Source organism: Cottoperca gobio, chromosome 18 (assembly GCF_900634415.1).
Source record: "Cottoperca gobio chromosome 18, fCotGob3.1, whole genome shotgun sequence".
NCBI classification, from domain to species: domain Eukaryota; kingdom Metazoa; phylum Chordata; class Actinopteri; order Perciformes; family Bovichtidae; genus Cottoperca; species Cottoperca gobio.
Genome location: NC_041372.1, coordinates 1281583 through 1303932, shown reverse-complemented (window position 1 = coordinate 1303932; position 22350 = coordinate 1281583). Strand labels below are relative to the sequence as shown.

The following is a 22350-nucleotide window of genomic DNA, read 5'->3' as shown; positions in this document are numbered from 1 at the left end:
ACATAATTAATGGGAGAAAAAAGATTTGTAGAAAAGCGGATATGTAGCTCGCAGCGCCGGCTGTGGCTCCCGGGGTCACCGTGTAGGAGCAGAGCAGCGTGAGAAAGCAGACCAGTCTCCCCGCTCACTACTAGCTGTTGCTCAAATCCCATCCAGCAGTGATTGATGCGGGCCTGGCGAGTAGTTTTGGGAATATCACTCAAAAGGAAGACGTAGGAGAATTGCAAAATGTTGCCACCACTTTATAAAATGGGAGCGCTGCTGGCTAAAAGATGGCAGGGGACAATCTTACCTGGGAATAATCCTTGAGAGCTTGGCAAGAAATGCATTGCCTGACAGCAAGTGATTCAAATCCACGTTTGTGCTCTAAACTGTCTTTACACACAGGAATAACTAAAGGACTGCTGCAGTTCATGCCGTCATGTGGCAAGTTGTTGTGCAAGCAATGCAATGAATGCTGTGGCGCGGGGGGGGGGGGGGGGGGGTGTCTCCTGCTGGGCTTTTATTTTCACATTGGTGCTGCGAGTATTTTGTGTTCATTGAACATCATTGATACACAATCAGATGTTGTATAGAACTAGATGGATAGATGGATGGATAGATACAAAGATAGAGAGAGAGAGAGATATAGATATAGATATTTATAGAGAGAGAGAGAGAGAGAGAGAGAGAGAGAGAGAGAGAGAGAGAGAGAGAGATGTATATATAGATAGATATATGTATAGATAGAGAGATAGATAGATAGAGAGATAGATAGATAGATATATGTAGAGATAGATAGAGAGATAGATAGATAGATAGATATATAGATATATGTATATATAGATAGATATATGTATATATAGATAGATATATGTATAGATAGATAGATATAGATAGATATATGTATATATATATATATAGATAGATAGATAGATAGATAGATAGATATATGTGTATATATATATATATATATATATATATATATATATATATATATATATATATATATATATATATATATATATATATATAGATAGATAGATAGATATATGTGTATATATATATATATATATATATATATATATATATATATATATATATATATATATATATATATAGATAGATAGATAGATATATGTATATAGATAGATAGATAGATAGATATATAGATAGATATATGTATATATAGATAGATAGATAGATAGATAGATAGATAGATAGATAGATAGATAGATAGATAGATAGATAGATAGATAGATAGATATATGTATAGATAGATAGATAATGCCTGAGGGCGACATTAGTGAAGCAATGCTACATCCAGCCGGACCAAAAGGCAAACCCTCATCTCAATAGCGCTGAGCTCACAGACCAAAACAAGTTGACATCATAACTGAGAGCCATGTGAGCTGTTCTTAGGTGTTGCATTCTGAGTGGCCTCATGTAATAGTTTCCTGCCCTTGTGTGCTTCCCATTCAGTTCTTCTATCTCTTGCACTGCCTGCTGACTGGCAGACCGTAATGCTATTACCTCTGCTCGATGGTCATGCTCACTTAGCCCTCTGTCACTCTACTCCAGCCAGAGAAGACACGTCTCCCTGCCTGTGTGTGTGGGCTGTCCTTGCCCTCATTTGCGGTTTCTTCTCCTGGGCTTGGCTTGCCACAAGATACTGAGGAACGCTAACTTTTCACTTCCTTTTAGATGCTTTACCATTTTTTTTCCCCCCCGGGCAGCACATCACATGTAATTGGCTATGTGAATCACTTGTCAGTAGTAGTCTGACAAATACTCTTTAACACAGAGAAAGGCTTGAATAAATTATGGTTGGTAACTTCCAAATATAGCTGGCAGTGATGGAGGTGCTGACACTACTGCGCATGATCCACTGTCAGTCACCAGTCAAATCTGACATCAAAGCCTGTCAGATAACAGCAGCAAAATGGGTAAAGTGAGTGAGTCACAGCCCCCCCCCCCCCCCACCCCCCACCCCGCCTCTGCATCACCTGAGTCAGGAGCACTGGGCACGCACGCACGCGCACATACGTTTACAGACACATCATTCAAAGCATCTCAGTTTTCAGGACTAAACATTTAAGCAAACTTTCTCAGCACGTCCCACAACTATCACACAGGAAATCACAGGAATGGCTGCGCGCGTGCCTGTGCATCCTCTCCTCCGGAGAGACAGGCGGACGTCGTTTGGGCATCGATTGCTCTGTGGTGTCAGCACAGTATGTGTTATAAATGATGACGATAAAATCAAATCTGTAAATATCTCGCCACCATCTGGAGTGTAAGGACGGGCAGCAGCCCGCTGCGCGCTACATTATCCATAACGCAGCTTCAAGATATGCAGGAATCTGAGCCCTGGGCACCAACTCACATCGCGCCACGGCACATAACTTGGAGCGGACACCAAACCGACAATTAAATCCACACAGAAAAAACATGAACAGCAGCTTTTAACTCCAATTCACACATAGAAGATGCAGAAAAAGTCTATACTACTTACTCTATACCCAGGAGGTAGAATGCAAAGCCCCGGTAACTGTAATTAAAATAGAAGAATGGGAAAATGAAGGATACGCTTGTTTAATTTTTTCATTAAAAATGAACTCAGTATGGTAAATAGCTGCATGCACACTGAATCATGGAGCGTTGTTGGTATCGAAATGTCCACTCACCGGAGCTGTCCGGATAAATTCCTGAGGAAATTCCAGAGGAGTCCCTTCTTTCTTCTCTCAAAGTCAGAAAACAGCAATGCTTTTCTTATTCCAAAAACAGGCCCGTGGTTGAACTGAAACAGAGAAGAGACCAAAACAGCCACAACAAATTCCATTAGAACCGGGAGTCCCCACAACACCACCCAAAAAGTGTTGACATTACATCTGTGAAGAGCAGCAAACAAAAAGGCAAGTCGTAATAAACAGGCGGGATGGACAGATGTACCTGCTCTCTTTATCACTGTCGACACAGACAACGAGAGCGGCAATAAGACGGACACACAACTGAGAGAGCTCAGCTTCTCTTAGGAAACGCAGCCCCAGCGTGCTGTCAGATTATACCAGCACACGCACACACACACACACACACGCGCACTCACTGCTCCCGGCGACGGCTGGAGAGGGAGGAGGGGAGGAGGAGAGCGGGAGAGCTGCACTTCACCGTCCCGCCGCTGGAGGGCCAGCTGGAGGATGCACGGGGGTGGGGTGGGGGGTGGGGGGGGATATTTCCCAGCATGCCGGATTTAACAAGCAATTGTCCTTTAATGAGCTGCTGTAGGCTGACATGGTATAATCTTTACTAATCTTAATATAAATGTTAATACATATCATCTGCTATCACTGCAGTTGTTAAATTATCATTATGTATTACTGCCTGCAGCTGCAGCATTGATGCTCTGCTTTACAATCATGCAAAGTAACTAATTACATTCAAGTACTCTACTTAAGTACACATTTCAGGTACTTGAGTATTTCCATTTGATGCTACTTAATATTTCTACTTCACTACAATTCAGAGGGAAATGTACTTTTTACTTCGCAACAGTATAAACCAGAGGTGTCAAACTCATTTTAGTTCAGGGGCCACATGCAGCACAATTTGATCTCAAGTGGGCCAGACCAGTAAAATCACAGCGTAATAACCTATAAATAACTCCAAATGTTCCCTTCGTTTTAGTGCAAAAAGTACAAGTACATTCTGAAAATGTTCAAAAACAACCTGAAATTTCTTAAGAAAAAAAAGGTGCGATTTCAACAATATTGTGCCTCATTTTATAATTTACACATGTGCATTACAACTTACAGATCACAGTGTATCTACAAAGGCACAAAACATTTTGTCACAGGTATCTGGAACAGTATTTTACTTTATGATCAAAACAACTAATTTTTATACTTTGCAAAGTCATCCCGCGGGCCGGATTGGACCCTCTGGCAGGCCGGTTTTGGCCCCCGGGCCGCATGTTTGACACCCCTGGTATAAACGGTTACATGAGCTGTACAATCTCTATAATTGAATAATAAAGTACAGTGTATTATACTCTCTGGGGCATTTAGCTCATAATACTTACATACCTTTACTATGGACGCACATTGCATTCACAAAAGTAAAAATGTAGTTACTTTCACTTAATTACAAGAGAAGATCTGGTAATTATGCGATTCAGAATCTGGTAATTATGAGATAAGTTAAACCTATTAATCGCTGCTAACCGAGGCTAAGAGACAGTGAACGTGTAGATCAGATAGCACCATCATTGCCCGCTGTCCTGTAGCCTAGGTTAGCAACGATTGATAGGCTTAACATTTCTAATTATTACCAGATTTATTTCTCATAATTACGAGATAAGGTGTCTATTTTCTTTTGAGAATGCAATGACGCAGCCATCTGAAATGTCCTCTCCCAACCGAAGGCCTTTTGTGAAAGCTGCAATTATTCATGCCTTATTGCAAATTCAGCAAACCTGACACATTTATTTCTTTATTTGTATAAAAATAATTGTGTCACTGCAGATGAATCAGCTGCACACACAGTTATTTCTTACTACAGAATAGTGTAACTAGTTTGTGTTTTAGTTTTCAATATAAAACTCGGAGAGCATTTGTCATAGCAGGAGAGCAACAGGTGTAAGGAATAACACTAACAATGTCTCAGCTCCACTGAGTGTCCCACTGGCTCACCATGACAGCAACAAGTGCAGCCTGGATTAACATCATTAATTACACCTGATTACACCTAATTAAACTGTTCCCCATTATTACCTGTTTGTTTGTGTCAGGTATGAGCTGAGGTTAATGCGGGGGGATATGTTGATGCCTACATTGTGATAATGGTGCTAATTTATGATGTGGTTTTGTGGAGTTGCAACAGGATCACAGTGTGTGTGATGGCTGTTAAAACTGGCCAGAAACACAGTCAGCTGAGCTGAAACTTTCTGCGGTGTACGGCTGTTTCAGAGAGACATTTTGACATGGCAGTCGGGAAAATGCATTAAATACAAAAAAGTCTGATTTCCATTAAGCTGCAGTCGTTAATGTTGTTAGTCACAACTGTGCTTTTCCTAAATTACAATGTCTGCTGTGAAAAAGGTCTGTTGGATTGAGATTATGACCACAGGCAATTATAATGTTGATCATTTACATATGTGCACGTTCTAAATACATAACGTGAGTCTGTGGAGCGACGGTGGAGATGTAGATTATGCTGCAGGAGAGAGATTTCTAAGGACACGTTGATACTTTTTTTTTCTTCCATGAAACTGGGTCAGCAACACAATCCATTGTAGCTCATGTGAATCCAGCGGACTACAACTGCTGTCCTCTGAATGAGATACAAACCTTTCACAGGCCGGCGTTTTGTGTTGGTCACAGAATACATGTGACCAATATATATATATTATATATATATATATATATACATATAGCCTATATGTATATGACAAATATATAGCCTACATGTATATGACATATACATATAGGCTATATATATGTGTCATATAAATATAGCCTACATGTATATGACATATACATATAGGCTATATATACATATAGCCTACATGTATATGTCATATATATATATATATATATATATATATATATATATATATATATATATATATATATATACATGTATATGTCATATACATGTAGGCTATATATACATATAGCCTACGTAGCCTGTGTATATATATATATGTCATATACATGTAGGCTATATGTATATGCAGTGGTGGGCCGTCAGGGCCAGCAAGGCCTTCTCTGCTGGCCTAAACATCATCAGAATATACATTTAATTTTGATATATCTTTTCCACAAATATGTATTAAATTATTCCCCATATAGTCTATTCTCTTCATTTCATAGCTTTCCTCTTGGTTGCGCTTCTTCCAGCCTCAGATCGAGATTTGGAGGGCTGGCCTTTATGTTAGAGCTTTTATCCAATCATATTTCAGCCATAATGTGTTGCCAGGGTCCACGAAATCTGCCCTGAGGCCTTCAGAATCAACAGTGCGGGCGCCTGTAGCTTAAAGTGAACGGAGACAAAACTGTGGCGTTAACCAATCAGATTTCGAGTTGGCGACACCGGGGCCAGCTAGCAGGCGTACGTGCACGTCTTTTGATTGGATACGCACTATTGAGAGGCAGAGCTATGCAGAGCTAGCAAACTTGAACAAGCTAATTTGTGTAGATTTCTACAAGCTGTTTTTTTTGTTGTTTTTTTGTTCCAATTTCACGACGAACCTTTCAAGAAAAGATAGACATCGTGAGAAGAGAACGGCCAACCCCGACGCTAGCGAGCCTATCACAGCCAGGAAAAGGGTTTGTCCGCCACTTTCAAATCAATAACTACGAGCGGTACCCCCAGCAGGTGTGAAATGCATGGCCCGTCACTGTGTATATGACATATACATATATATGTATGACATATACATGTAGGCTATATGTATATTTATAAAACGGACATGTCAAATCAAGCAATCTGATTGGTTCTTAGCCGTGATATAATGAGCGTATATCACGGGTAGAATTGTAGTTACTTTTCACAACAAGTCAGTATCCCTCCGCGTCTGAGAAAAAGCTACAACCGTTACAGCTGTTAAATTACGTCCGTTAAGAAACAAACTTACAAAGCTTTACTATGTAAATAAGAACATAGTTCCATTCGTTCGGTTGCTTTTATTATAAATAATATCAGCGTGAAATGACAATAATCAAACACATACTATACAGGCTGAAACACAGACGTGTTTACAGTTCAATCTGGTCCCGGGTTCCGGTCGCGCATGCGCCAATACAAGGGACCGTCCATTTAGTATAGTACAATGTTCTCTACTCTGGAGGAGTGGATTGATCAGTGCCTATCTCCAGAGAAAAAAGCCCCTAAAAGACGACATGCAGAGCTACGTGAAGAGCAGGTAGACCAAATGGAAAAAAAACGAAACGAACAGAACACCGCGCTAGCTGTTAGCGCGCTAGCTGTTAGCACGCTAGCTGTTAGCACTATGTTTTGTGCAGAAGGCAACGGAGGGACTATTTTATTTTGAACATCATTATTTAATAATAAAAACTATTTAAATTGGAGTGTGTATTTTTCTTTCATATTGCCCCACTTGGTAACCGTTTTCTAAAAGCAATAGCTCACTTCAGACTGTGATATATGCTCATTATATTACAGTTGGGCCGAACCACGCCCCTTAATTGTGATATAATGAGCATATACCACGGCCTGTCGTGAGCTATTGCTTAAATATATATATATGTATACATAAACATGTATATGTACATGTATATATATGGCATATACAGCAGGTGGCAGACTGATGGTACACACATGAATTCATGATTTTAAAAGCAAAAGATATGTAAAGAACATGAAGTCCACACACTTGGATGTTTTTGATAGAATACATTGCAGGCGTCAGTTTTGCTCCGCACGTGTGTCCTGTCAGGTGTTGCTTCTGGAAACCTGCAGAAGGTTTCTCTCACAGGTGTCAGGAAGTCTGTGTGTGACTAACCTGTAGTCTGTAGTCCTGGTTGTCTTTACTAAGGATGCTCCTGGTGCCTGTGAGCATGGTACACTGCTGCAGGGCTGGGAAGTAACATGTACTCAAGTACTGTACTTAAATACAGTTTTGAGATACTTAACTTGAGTATATCCATGTCATGCTACTTTCTTCCTGCTACACCTTTTACATTTCAGACAGAAGTATTTCTACTGCATTACATTTATACACAATACAATAGAACAAGCTTTTAAAATACAACACTTTGTGAAGATTAAAGCAGTTTTCCAATTTTTTTGGTTTCTGATGTCTCAAAAAGGATTGTTCAGTCGGTAACATTTCAGATGCATGTTAGTTTAATAGAGATTATTCCCTGTGAAGTTCTCACGGTTTCATTTCAATAAATACTTAAATTGTCTAACATCAAACCAAAGATTAGAGAAGTCTGAACTTTGTTTTCTTTCCTCTCGTTAATCATCTCTCGACCCTTCAGATGTATCTGCCGTCTCTGTATGTACATCATTTAATAATAACAGTTTGAATCAGTAACATTAATGCTTCAGTATTAATAATCTAATGATGTCATACACCAGTCAAAAGAGCCAAACCAGTACTTTGTATTTATACTTGGACTACACGTTGCTGCTCATACTTATATATTTTTACTTCAGTAGGATTTTTCAAGCAGGACTTTCAGCTATTTTTACATTTCTGTACTTTTACTTTAGTAAAAGATCTGAAGACTTCTTCCAGCACTGCACTACTGCGTATTCTCTCACATGCAGTTAAATAAACAAGGATATTAATAATTAAACACCTCACCCTATAGTTCCCATCTATACACATCCAGCATCTCTGGTGTGAGATCATGACAACATGCTGACTTCACCCTTCCTTCTTACTGTCTCCCGCACTTCGTACACGGTTGAGAGTCGAGTCAGTTGAGAGAAATAGTTGGTGATGACTAGTGTGAGCTCTGCAGGGCAAACAGTTAGGCTTCCATTAATGTTGCATAGAGCTCCATTTGTCCACTGAGGGACAGTCCACGTGGGGACATGAGGACATGTCACCGGACTCAACTTCCGTCCATCATCTTCTGTACAGTCACGAGAGGGACTGTGAATGTGTCTTTCTGCAGAGCTGCAGTTCCTAATGCTGCTGTGACTGTGTTCCTGACGTGCAGAAGATTAATGTTGTATCTTTTAGTTTATGTGAGAACTTACAGACATTAAAAAGGAAAGAAGATATTCTTTTTAATATTTTTGAGTTGAGTTGTTTGGAGTGAAGAGTGCGACCGGGTAACATTGTTTTTGAAGGTGCAGGCGGAAGCTGTTGAGATTCCACGCAGTCCAGATGGCGTTTGACCTCCACTGACTTTGAGATGGCAGTTTGGTGGCGAGGACGCTGCCGAGGTGTTTGGGATCAGCAGCGACCTTGCCAGCTCTCGTATTCTGATTGATGGTTCTTCACAGCGAGCGCTACGACTGTGTTTGTCTTAAATACTGTCCTTCCTGGCAGGAAGTTACCAATAAACTGGTGCTTTGAAGGAAAGCTTCGCTGACCAAGTTACTGTGGCGCAATCTGTGTTCAAAGAGGAGCTGGAATCCTCAAAAGTGACCCTGAAGTCGAGCGGTTTGTGGTATCGATTTAAGCTGTGTGCCCTGTAAGCAAAATATAGCGGATACAGAAGATGGTTGAAATGATTTCTGTGAGTTGTTAAAGGTTGTAGACTTTTCTCAGGCTGCTTGCTAACTGTGAGTTAGGCCCTAAATATAAAAAGACTAACTGCTCAGTTATTACTTTCAAGTTTGAAATAATATTGGAATTTCATCGTTATGTCTCTGTCTTGCCTCATCTTCATCACACACATCGCTCTGCAATAGAATCGTTCTTTATGGAGTGAATGTGTAATGTTTTTTTTGTAACTTTTATTTTGTACATGTTTCCTATGCACATGGTTTGTGAGCGCTACCAGCAGTATGTGTGTGAGACTGAAGAGGCAGGTGAAGCAGATCAATCAGTGGAACATACAGTAGTGCTACACCCTTCGTCTATATAATCCTACAATCTTGCAATGTGAGGCTGGTAATGTGAGAGTCGTGTCACTTGTCACAGTGCTGATCATCTGTTGGCTGCGGGCGGTTCATGTAACCTTTCTATCGATCGCTCAAGGTTGCGCTTTCTATGCAATCGAGCTGCATCGCTAAAGTGCATCTTGACCTTTTGTGCATGTGTCATGACTTGTGAACATTTCAGTACCTGAGTTTCCCAAGACCCCCTGATGTCACCTGTTCTTTGACTTCTGTGTGATTTCTGCTCTTTACCAGTTCCAGTGATCATTGAGGGCAAAAGATGAGAAAATGTTTCGCACACGACAAACATTTTCTGAAGCTATTTTAGCGGATTAGTGGACAGAAAACGCTGAAACGGCTTCTCAACAATTAACGAGCCAAAGGTTATCCTAAATCCAACACATAGGATACAGAACACAGAATTCAACCGATGATATACAATTAACAGAATCTAGGAACCACACACACACGAGTGCTGAGAACATCCCGCCTCGACTGTCGAGCTGGCCAGGCACTTGCAGTCACTGGTCTTTCCAGTGCGTCTCGGATTGGAGAGCCAAGGTGGGAGGAGAGGACCTGCGTTGCGGCCAATCAGGTGCCGGGGACCCCACATCCTAATCTGCATACATAACTGGGAAACAAGGTGCATGCATCTACAGAATACCCCCGAAGCTTCATGAGGCAGACGGCATTGACCGCGGCCGTAACACTGTCCACATGACTGCATGACATTACATGAGTACCTACTGTATTGTGGATAACTTTATACACATTTAACAATTATATTTGGAATTCTTCCACAAATTAATTTAAGGTAAATCTCATCACATTGAAAGATTATTATTATTATTATCAGTGTAACTTACAGTCTGAGTGTTAAGTGTCGCTCAACGCATGATATTGAAACACCAGTGAATTCTGAGGATGAACAAAAATGGGATTCCACTACTCAAGCCTTATTTGGATCAGTATTAGATTGGGCAAAAATACATAGCTGGAATTCTGCCAAGTATGCAATATAAATAAAAATTGAGTGGGTGAAGCTCTGCTCAGTGCTTTGTATCTGATATTCACTTTGGTTCACAGAGAAGTCAGGTGATATTTGTGAGTCATTGTTTTATTCTGGGAGACCGTAATTATTTGAAACGTTCTCTTGCTCATAGCCTTTTCAAGAGGCGTAGTTTTGTGACTCCTCGGCTCTTCAGTACCTCTTGTGATCACTGCTGGATTATAGGATGGAGCAGATTTGCATATTTGTCTTGTTCGATGCATTCATTTCTCCATATTCAATACGCCTGTACAGTGTGCTCTGGTTTATTCTGAACCCTCGTGAATATTTGTTGTAAAATGAGCTGGAGTAAAAAGGATGGAGACTGAGAGGGAGGAAAGAAGAGATGGGGGCGTACGCTCCCCCCGTGATGCTATCATTAGCTCTCTTTAGATTACAGAGCTAAGATCACGCTGGCCTTGCCTACAGTGAGAATGATGAGATAAACTAGAAGATGGCTTGGCATCATGCCAAAGCAACAGTACAAATCCCTCCATGTTGTTCTGTTTACACGAACATGTTCATTCCAACAAAAAATGTCACGCTGACACCTGAGTTTGGGGGGCAAACACCATTGTGAACTTGCCTGTCACAAACAATTACATTGGAGTGAAGTTCCCCCTGTCCTCAGAGGTCACATGTCCCGAGGCTCGGACTGAAAGTGATGGAGAACAGTGAGTATCATTCAAAAGCCCCAAGCTTTATTATCAGCTTCATGGTACATGGCACAGCTATGCAGCCCCCAGAGCCAGCACACGGTAGTTACAGCTGGGAGTCTCCAGGTTTAAGTCTTACACTGCTGTCTCAGGGTTGAGGTCGCATGCACATGTTGTCATGCTGCTGTGGTGGATTTTAAATATTCCTCGCATCAAACGCACTTAAAAAGCCATTTGAGCGTTGAGAATATTTGCATAACTCCGGGCTTCTATAGAATTTCTGTTTATCATGACGTCTAGTTGTAGGAAGGCTAAAGTGGCAGCTCCTCTTAACTCATCACTACTGGGATTGGTTTAAAGTATGAGTGGGTGGAGGGTAAACCATTGCATACATTGCCATCTATTGTTTGTCAAGCCTTGGAGGTTGGCATTATACGAGTCGTACAGATGGATCCTCAAGGAATAGCTTTAGGACTGTGATTGATTCTAATTGGACTGGTATTTTACAGGCAGTTATCCTACAATTCCCAATGGATCCCCAGATAACATTATACAATATTCTTTGCCAACACAGTAAGAGAAAAGATAAACGGAGTGATATTGATATCCTACAGACATTGCGTTACAGTATGCAGCAAATTAAACTAAGTTTTGCTGGAGGACTGCACACGTCTACACCAATTAGATATGCAGCGTCTGGGTTTCTGTCACATACTGTACGAGTACCCTCTGCAGACTCTCCCTCCGTCTCTTTCACTCATTAGGGCTGCTTGATGAATGTTGACCCCTCATGTGAGCTCACAGGTAAGAAGGGACTGACTTAGGAAAGTGTTTTCCAGCCCAGTTATTTTCACATTAATTTGCACATTGCGAATTCACAGTTGACCAAGCATTGTTAGCAGTGGCCTAATGAGATGGGATTACTCATGTCTTGCCAGAAAGTGTTTACATGCTGTGTAATCTGAGCCAAGCTGCACAGTACAAGGAATTCCCAAACCCAATGACATAACCATACGGCCTGTGTAAACAGTACAGTTGTTTTCTGTAATTAGATTATATAATTCATGTGCCACTGAATTCTCTCATATGCACATCGATCAGGGTGAGCCTATGTGATGCTATAAGGGCCACTCTTATGAAAGGAAGTATCCACAGCATTCTTCATTCTTTTTTCAACAACACAGCTGTGGCTGACTTCTTTCTTTTGGCCTTGTTTTGGATGCTACCGCATTAGCAGAGCCTCATCTGCTTTGACATCGAGCCCTCCAATGTTGGCTTCCAGGACCAACAAGATTGCGCTCACTATCTTGCCATGCCGGTTGCAGTAATTAAAAAGGAACAAATCGCCTACTGGCTACACCTAGAACAATCCTCCTGCAATGAATGCCAGGAAGTACCTCTGTTTCCAGGACATATTATGTCTTGCTGAGTGCTGCTGAGAAAAACCATCTAAAAAGTGTAACCACTACCACCCATCGCCCACGTCATGGCCAAAGTCCAACGTTCAGTATGTTGATGAGGCATGACTGCCCTCAAAAGACAGGAAAGAACAGTTCTTATAGGACTAGCAATGTGGAAGCATCATATTCCACTGTGCTCCTGTTCTTTCACTCTGCTGATTACAAGATGCCGTGCATGTCAGTATCCAAAAGAGAGACAGTCCAGTCTTCTTCTTGGATGCCGCTGAAAGCCAGCGCCGCCAGACTGCCCCGCTTCTGACTCTTGCCTCGCACAACCATTAAGGTCCAAGGGCCGCTGTGGTTAACTTGCTGACTCACAGGGATCACCCCAGCCAGACATTTAGAAAGCATGGCTCTATACAAGAGTGGCTGAACCAGCATGTGTGACACCCAGATGGTCATGTGACTGTATGACTGCACTCTCCCACCCTCGGATGAAATGCCAAGCCCAAGGCAGCCACATAGATATATGAAAACATTATTATTGGAGCAGTAATTAACAGCTTCTCTGTTCCATTAGTCCGCCACTATTATGAGTGTGCAATTATGTATGATGATCAAATTAATCTCTGTAGGACATGATAAAAGTATTTATAAATGCAGGAGACGGCTTCAGCGAAGAGTAAGAGCAATGGTCTAATGCTGTATTTGGAGCAGCCTACTCAATTATTTAAATGAGACAAGTACGCAAATTAGGTTCCCAAGGCAAAGTGCTCCTGCAAAAAACAATTGAACCTTCACTTCTGCAGCTTTGCAATGCAACATCATCTGGCAGTGCTCTGTGTTGCATGCAATCACACGTCCCTGTTGCACTACTTCTATGGCCTGTTGTCCTGGTCACATCTGAAACGGGGATACAAGAAACTGGACTTTCTGGATTGTATTTTGTCTTCTCACTTCCCCCTGTAGTTACAGTCCAACACAGCCTGTTGTTTTGTTGCACCTAAGGATGAGTAGCCTTCCCGATGGTAACATGCCCTACTTTATCATCACTGTTGTTGTGATAGATTATTTAGTTTTGTTTTCAATCAGTTGTAGTAATTGAGGTCACTGCCAAATGAAATTGGACTCAAGTGCAGAATCCATACACACCAAGTGGAATTAAAAGGCAGTTTACTAAGTCAAGCGCTTGCAAGGTTACAATCGTTGGATCAGTCAAACAAAGAGTAGAAACATGAGGGAGCAACATTCCTAGAAATATCACGTTAATAGATCTTGAAATGTAAATAGTGATGAGCCACAAATGTACACTGATGGCTCCAATGCGTGACTTGATAGCATACTTACCTCAATTCTGCTCAAACAGAACTTAACAGCAACTTGAGTTTATTTAACTTTTAGTTTCCAAATGATATTTCAAGAAAGTCCTTCTCCATCCATTATCAGTCCACTCAATCTAAAAGTGTCTAATGACTAAGAGTGAATGCTTGGAAGTCGAAATCACTTCCACTCTGTGTGTTCTGTGAATACAAAATGAGCACCTGTGAAGCCGGAGCTGCATCACGAGTCCTCCTTTACCTGCAGACGCATGCTGTCATGTGCCATTCATCTGTGGGGATGTAAATGAGGTCAAGCTCGGCTGTATCCGCTGAATGTACAGTCGTTTTTTTTTAAAAGCCATTTTTCTTTGAGGAAATGTTGTTCTCCTCCACTCAGCCTAGTGGTTAAAGTGTTTGAGAGAGATAAGGACATCTGCATATTGAATCTTGTCCAATCGTTTGTATCCTCCCAGAAACTGCTAGATATCAGGCAGCTCATCTTTTAAAAAAAGAAAAGTTTTGCAAGCATTTCGATGTTTTGCCCCTCTCCTTTTCTTGCAGCCATAAAGGCTGAGATGCTATTTTAAGTTTAGTTCAAGCTAAAGTTAATTCCCACCCAAAGGAGAAGATTTTAAGAGAATATCTCAATTACTGTTCAATAATTAACAATCACTCCAAGCAGAGAATCGCAGGAGAGAATGCTTGTTTGAGATAAAAGCATCTGGCCCATGATTTAAAAGATGCATCAGAGAAGCAGCGTAATCTGAGCTGCCTCTCTCGCACCATTGGACATGCTACTTTAACAAATAAACATGATATGTAACAGAAGCCTATAACATGGCTGCACAATGGATACTGTTTGTGTTGGGGCTTTAATAATAGCTCCCTCTCACAGCATGTAAAGGGATTGGCACTAGTACCGGATGTTTTGGCAGTGTAAGTCATAATTATGTTTTTGAGGGACAGTTGTTAAGTGGTGTCTGTTCTGTTTCAGCAGTTATTCATTCACCTCTCAAAAAGTCACATTACCCCAGCAGATGTTTCAGTGTGCTCACAATTGATTTTCACCCAGAACAACAACTACTGCTCCGTTGGCATTATGGATTCACTGGACAAGAGCTTAAAGACTAGAGCTGTGTGGCCCTGCGCTAAGACTAGTAAAGAGTGTGCTTTACTGTATCAATAACAACCTTGTTGTTTGAGGACATTTGGTGTACCTGGATATCCAGTGATGTTTGGAGCATTGATCCTATATGTGCCTGGCATTGACACAAGCGACCACAAATAGACGCCTGATGTTCGAGTTACAGGGTGGCTACTGAATGTACACAAGACCACTTCTCCTGATGTACCGTATATCTTGTATGCCTATCATTTTATCTTCTAGTCATTCAGGATCACAAGCCTCCATTTAATATAGAAAGGAATTTTGGTCCACAGCTGCTGAAATCAATTAAGCTCATCGTTGCAGTTAAGCCCCAATGCTGTATGTATTCTTTCTAGTGCTGTTGACACAGATGGATATGAGTATAATTGAAAGACCAATGTGCACAATCTGGTGGCTATGCATTTGTAAAATAACCATTATTTGCCCAACTGCGGGTCCTTAAAGTCTGAGTAAATGAAAAGCAACTGTTCTCTCATTTGAGTGTAACAGTTCAATGACTTCCTGAGACGGTCGTATGAAAATACATGAATTCCACATTCATTATAATTCACACACAAGCCGGTGAGATATTTATCATCAGTTCAAATGACAGAGGCATGTAAAGTGAAGTATTCTATCCTGTCTGGCACAGTTCTTAGATGACGGTTTTGGATGAGTGACAATGTCGAACAGATCCTTGTCCACTGAAATGTAAAACTAAACTCCCCTTAACCAACCATCTCCCACTTCGATTCCCACCAACAAATGCTCTGCCCGCTTTCCCTCCCTTTGTCTCGACACATTGCTGAACACGAGCAGCCTCCTAGATATCGATATTGTAGCGTAGTGTGCTGCCCTCATGGCTCTAGTTTTGGCCACTGCTCCAATTAGCTTCACCCTTGGGCCTCTAATCCTTTAACTTTGGAGCCACTGTCCTGCTACCATGTGTTACAGTCCTGCAGCTCAGCAAACTGAGCCTGCTCTTTTCCTTATGAAGAAGTAAGACACTAGTAGGATCACACTGAAATGACTCTTTCAACCACAAATGCATCAATGGATTGACGAACTAGATTAAAGATATCGCCATCAACTAAAATGTTGTTTAATGGTAAACTCCTTGAATAATGCTCCTGAGTGCACCTGGAGGTAGAGGTGGGGATTATTCTCTTTGTTTTGATCCTACGTGCAGGTTAAGAGAAGGTCTTTTAAAAGGATTCCTTTCTGTGGATAGCTAGAGGCGGTCCCATAGTGCTAGAGGTACCTGCATTGCTTGGATTTTGTAAGACTTCCACTGGCCAAATATATGTATCTTTGTCATGCACTAGAGCCGACATAGCCATAAAGTAAGACGAGTAAAACTGCTGCTCAGCGTGACCTCTCTCCATCTCTGACGGCCGGTGTCTCCTCGTGGTGGGCACATGAATGGAGCTTGAGTGCTGAACTGTCTCAGGATCTCTTCAGTGTAATCATTCTCACACCGCTGATCATAGTTCTTCTGCAGATCTCAACGTGATGGACTTCTCCCTGACAACCGCACTCCATAACTAAGCACTGACATGTCCACCTGCACATGGATAAATCCAACATGAGCATGTTGCATCAGTTCAGCAGAGCCTCCGCTGTAAACTGAGATGCACCAGACTTTGTACTTGGATCTGTCAACTTCCATAGTGTGGACACAGAGCCCGATACATCCAGCTTCCATCTGTGTGCAGCACAAGGCCTCTTGGTACAACATTGACTAAGAAGCAAATCTCAATGGGGCACACGCATAAAGATGACCCCTGTAGCCTGATGTCAGACCAGCAGCAGACTGTTTAATGCTACAGTAGGACTTGGATGTAACATCTGGACCATCTGTCAGCAAGTTGTCACCACAACCTTAGTCCATAATCAAGGATATTCTGCATTTTGGTCAAGATTACCGCACATCCCCAAAGCATTCGGCTGATCTCTGAAGAACAACCTTGATCCAGCACTAATGCTGATGGACTGATGTTCCAGTTCTCCTTTAGACTTGACCTCTTGGAAACATTGTGGTAACATGTTGTATGATCAAGCCAGAAAAGGTCAAATGTAGAAAGAGTGATGAAGCTGTGGTTGCAATCTAAAGCATACTGATTAAATATATAAGGATATGCCGTCCTGTTTTTCTAAACGACAAAACAAATCAATTCTTTTAGATGAAGTGCTATTGAGTACACAAACTCACTTGAGTGTGAGAATGCAACAATAAAACAAGGCAGATAATTAGTTTCTGTTGAGTCCAGTTACAGAAGATGGCAGACGAACGAGTGTCATCAGAGCTACATATGCCGCAGTGGTTGGCCACCACAGCATGATGCGCTCTTATTAATTACCTGTCAGATGTGGCTCTCGGGTGTGGCCGTGGCAGATGGCCTACAAGGCTCACAGAGGTGGCTCCTTGCCTCTCTGTGTGGCACCTTTCAGTAGCACAGGGAGAATTATGCTCCGCCAGTCAGCTTGCAGATGAATGCACAAAAACTCTTAATTACATGATGAAAAATGGCGAGCTCTTCTGTTAATACATCCTACTTTACATGTTTAACTAAATATAATGTTCATGGTTATGTGCATGACCTCTTTTACACACAGTATTTCCTGGCAAAGTGTTGATGGGGAGGATGATCACCTGTGAAGAAGTTACAATGTGCTGATGAAGCCTGTTGGAGAGAGCAGATCAATTCAGAGGAAGACAGTGAACACAATACATAATTGAATCTGTTTATCAATAAAAATGCACAGTTTTAAGACTGAATAATTCAACAGCTCCTGGATTCCAGGAACTGTGTCTTTTTAAATAATTCATCTTAGACGTCAAGTCAATGTCCGAGAAGTTGATGTTGCATTCAATCAGCGATGACTTATGACTTAATACTATATTGATCTGTATATCGCTCTATATGTCGACTTATACATCTATTATTTCAAGAGTATTGACTTGGGCTATAAATGTGAAATGCTTCAACCGTTTCATTTGAATTAACACTGCGAGGATTTACTTTAACAACACAAGAGCGTTCTTCCCAGAGATTATTGCTGGATGTGTGATCGGCCATCACATGGACAGAGGAACTGGAGTCCAGTCTGCTGTTGGGGTTGACTGTTAAAACTGAAATCACATCGTCTTAATATTTCTAAAAGCCATCGTCGAGAAACATAATGTATGAACGGATTAATAACGATGTCGGAACAATTAGAGTAGATTTGTATAGATTGATGGATTTCACAGTTATAGTCATATTTCTGAGGATGTCATGAGTACACGGAGGCTCTGCAGATTAATGTTTTAGCTTTTGGCTTGAAATCAAAACCACTTGTAATGTTTTTGATTATTATAAGTTCTCATTTGTAGCACGGTAAAAACCTTTTGACATTTTTAAGTCCGATACACAAATAACTATTATAATATGGCTGATTTAAACTAACGTATGATGTATTGTGAGGACAAGCAAGCGTTTGACACGGTGCTATCTTAATTCTTGTATGCCGACATACAGCAGCGCCGGCTCATTCTCAGTGTTCTCTGCTTTGTCTTGAATCAGAGCGTGACGGGAGAAAAAGATCCATCTGTCTCACACATGACAAGAGAGTGAAAAACGTATTTCATGTTTCCTGTCAAAATAACCAGAGAGGTTTGAAATTATCCGCGGCAGGATAAAGGTTATTACTGCGTGATGTTCCACAAGTGCTTTCACATTTAAACTGTAGCATCAGCTGGAGGCAAATCCATTGAATGCATTGACTAGTAAACTTGTTCATGTCTTAGTGAAGCATCGTGTGTCTCTCAGAGTCAATCTGTAGAAAAGCAATCCTTACGTGTTTACACACGTCGGGCATTCAGTCGTAGAGACGTGAACATGTTACTCTGCTACACTGAGCAACACGTGTGTTCTTTCCGCACTAGGCCCTGCAAGCGTCCGCTCATTGATTCCCTATAACCTTCCTCTCACTCGGACTGTTGAGCCCCCACCAAGTCTCACCCGATTTCAAAATTGACCACCCAAGAATGTTATATATAATCTGCGGAGCCTCTATTTACTTGTCAGGCAATAAGGCATCTGCTCTTGGACTAAACTCCACCAAGCAGCACACAACCGCTGCACGGGATGAAAAGGTAAAGTGTTGGAGTGACTCTGGCTGAAATGCCTCGCGCCCTGAGCCATTTATTATTTTGTTCTTTCCTTCAACATCTGAGATAATAGATCTTGTGTGTTTTCCTACCTTTGTTCATTCTCCCTCTTGGAAGGAGTGATTTCTTCCCATGTTTAATATCTGATGATATTGGTTTGAGTGTTGGTGGAAAACTCTTGAGCAATATCTTTTCCAGCCCGCCCTCCACCTACGTCAAAAATTCAATAACATCCCAGTAAGTTGGATCTTTGAAGTGACTATATCAGCCTGCACGGGAAAACAGTTGGATGATGTGGAAGAGCTCATACAGTTTCCTCTATAAGCAATTATATCAGAGAAATGTGTCAAATATCATTGAACTCTTCTCTTGGCTCCGTGACTCGTCAAACTGTTAAGCCATTACTCTTGCTTGTTGTTTAGTGTTTTGTTTTTATTTGCCACCCTCGTGCCTTTTTCATATGAATCTCAAAATGAAAAAGGAATATATCGTTATGCACGTATAGTTCATTATTCAAGGTTGTGTTTTGTTCCGGAGACTTTACTGTGCCACGAGCAGTGTGATCGGCTGAGGCATAGGAAATTAAATCTCCCTTTTGTGTGTGTGTGTGTGTGTGTGTGTGTGTGTGTGTGTGTGTGTGTGTGTGTGTGTGTGTGTGTGTGTGTGTGTGTGTGTGTGTGTGTGTGTGTGTGTGTGTGTGTGTGTGCGTGCGTGCGTGTGTACTCAAACATTTACTCTGCTGGGCACACTTTCTGAAGTGTGAACTGAATTATAGATTTCTAATTTCATCTAAACTTGAGGCCTTTGGTGAATAGCATGGATATTTTATCACAAATGAAAAAGTAAATAAAAATACAATAGCCTAAGGGCCTGGTAGAAAGCCATACTTTTTCAGAGGATAAATGAAGGGAATTCTGACAGTAACAAAGTTTCAGTCATTTCCTCTGGGTTCTGTCCGAAAATAATACAAGCAGGAAGCCGGCACCGTTGGTTGTAATGTAGAAACGTCAGGTCGTAGCTGAGACCTCTTCCCAAAGGCTTGAACCGTTCTGTGCCACAGTGCAAAGGGCCATGTTGCTAAACTTCTTGTTTCACCAGAGACTGAATCTGGCCAGGGGCGATGCTGATGACTAATTAACTTACCTGTTTTCCCATTGGGAGGTCCTCTTAAGGCGATTCTGTGACAGGCCTTTGTTTTACACAAGCTTGCAGTCTATGGGGAAAAGGTTGGAACATATTCACAGCAGCAGCGTTTATGGATTGTTTTACTTTTTTTTTTTTGCCTACTGAGAACACGATCTGTTGTTAGCTAGCCTATGTCACACTACCAGCCTTAATTAGAGCAGCATACGAAAGCAGGCATTGGCATACACATATTTGTAGATGATATGGTTGAGTGTGCATAATGATGATTCCAAGGGGCTTCAGAGTGAGACCCAAAGAGGGAGGCTGGACAGAGAGAGACAAGATAATGAAGTGATTGAAACGAGGGTTAAACAACATGACATGTTTACAGATGTAAATCCTGAGGGTCCAGATCTGTCTGTGGATACTTTCTGCACTGTGTACAAACAGGTGGAGAGAAAGAAAAGTCATGTGGGGAATGTGCCAAAAAGCACATTACAGAAGTCACTGTCTTCCATGTGCTGCCCTCCACACGCACTGTAAAGGCCCACGCTGTGACTACATGACATGTTACTGCAGCCGCTATCAGTGAAGATGTGTGCCTTTCCCTCCGGTATGATTGTTGAATGGTGACGCAAACTGATGCCTCTCTCCTTGGTTCTGAAAGACTGAAACCTAAACCTGTTGGTGGCAACAAGCTGCAACACTGAAACATTTCTTGTTTTGAACGTTCCTGTTTATTTCAAAGACATATTGAAAGCACTACTACAGCACAGTCTCCGTGCACTCCATGGTTACATTTTTCATTTCATTGAATTGATTATTGTCAGATCCAGAAAGATATGATGGGAATGTAAGAATGCATCATCTGCTACACAAGGTGACATACTGTACATTCATCATTTACAGGCGCTTTGTACAAGTCTATTTAAAAACATCCTTACGTGCTTTTATACACAATACCACCTCGTAATGTTTTATTCCTAGTTACTCCCAGTTCGAGGCCTTTTTGTTCACTTAGCAATAAAATATAATTGCATAACGAGAAAAGCCCCCCGGCTGAAGATTACCGTTGCTACTTGCCTGCGTTACACATCCTTTTATCATCCGTATCACTTTCTTTGTAAGTCCCAATCGAGCTGCTGTTTGGCTTCCCTTGGGTGTTTCCAGGGACGAGGTGAGCAGGAGAGGTTCAGTTAGATGTTAGCCGTGGTAAAAAGGACTTCAGTGGTGCAGTTATGCAGCAAAGTTGCACGATAATGAGCTTAGCTCCTCTTTTTCTCCCGTGAGAATTAAAGGACGGTATAATTTGCATGAGGACAAAGAGAAGAAATGGCTCCAGGGTCATTGTTCCCCTGGAGGCCATACAGTCAGAAATAACTGTAGATATAGAAACTGCAACAATAACATGTTATTTCAACATCACTAATGTCTTCTTAGCGTTTCATTTTAGAGGTGAGCGTGAATTTGAGCGACACACAGACAAATGTTTGTTTTTAGAGCTGACTCGCGTAAATACCAAAGTGCAGCGTTGCAGCGACAATTACCTGTCGGCAAAAGTGTCCACCCACCATTTGCCGTGATCGATACCTCAGGGAATGGTGAAAGCCAGACGGCTCCCCGCCCCTGTTCTATATCAGCGTAAGAATGCATCTATTTTAATGCTTCCCCATATTATTGATTAACTAATCCACTCGGAAGCTTGGCTCTCCTTTTCCCTGGCTCACTGAGTAGCATAACTTAATAGATCCCTTTGGGAATAGTATGCACTGAACTGTGAGACAAAATGTCAGGCTGCGATTGGCCCTGTGAAGGCCTGCGTAAATGAGAGGAGCACTCGGTGTATAGCCCTGCTTGTTGGAGAAAGTGCAAGGTGGAAAGGGAGCAGAAGCAGTAAGAGACAGCGTAAGGGAGAGAGGTGTCTCCTGTTTTACAGCGACT

At 41.5% G+C, this 22350-nt stretch overlaps 2 long non-coding RNA genes across 2 annotated transcripts in view; one reads left to right on the top strand and one right to left on the bottom strand.

The window, feature by feature from the left end:
• The window catches only part of LOC115023605 (uncharacterized), an 87778-nt gene that overhangs the window by 3570 nt on the left and 61858 nt on the right, over positions 1-22350 (top strand). The window lies entirely within an intron of this gene.
• LOC115023604 (uncharacterized) lies at positions 2504-3062 on the bottom strand. The gene is made up of 3 exons (XR_003834025.1): positions 2932-3062; positions 2667-2779; positions 2504-2530 (listed from the first exon to the last, which is right to left on the bottom strand). It is a non-coding gene; the product is annotated as an uncharacterized LOC115023604 (long non-coding RNA).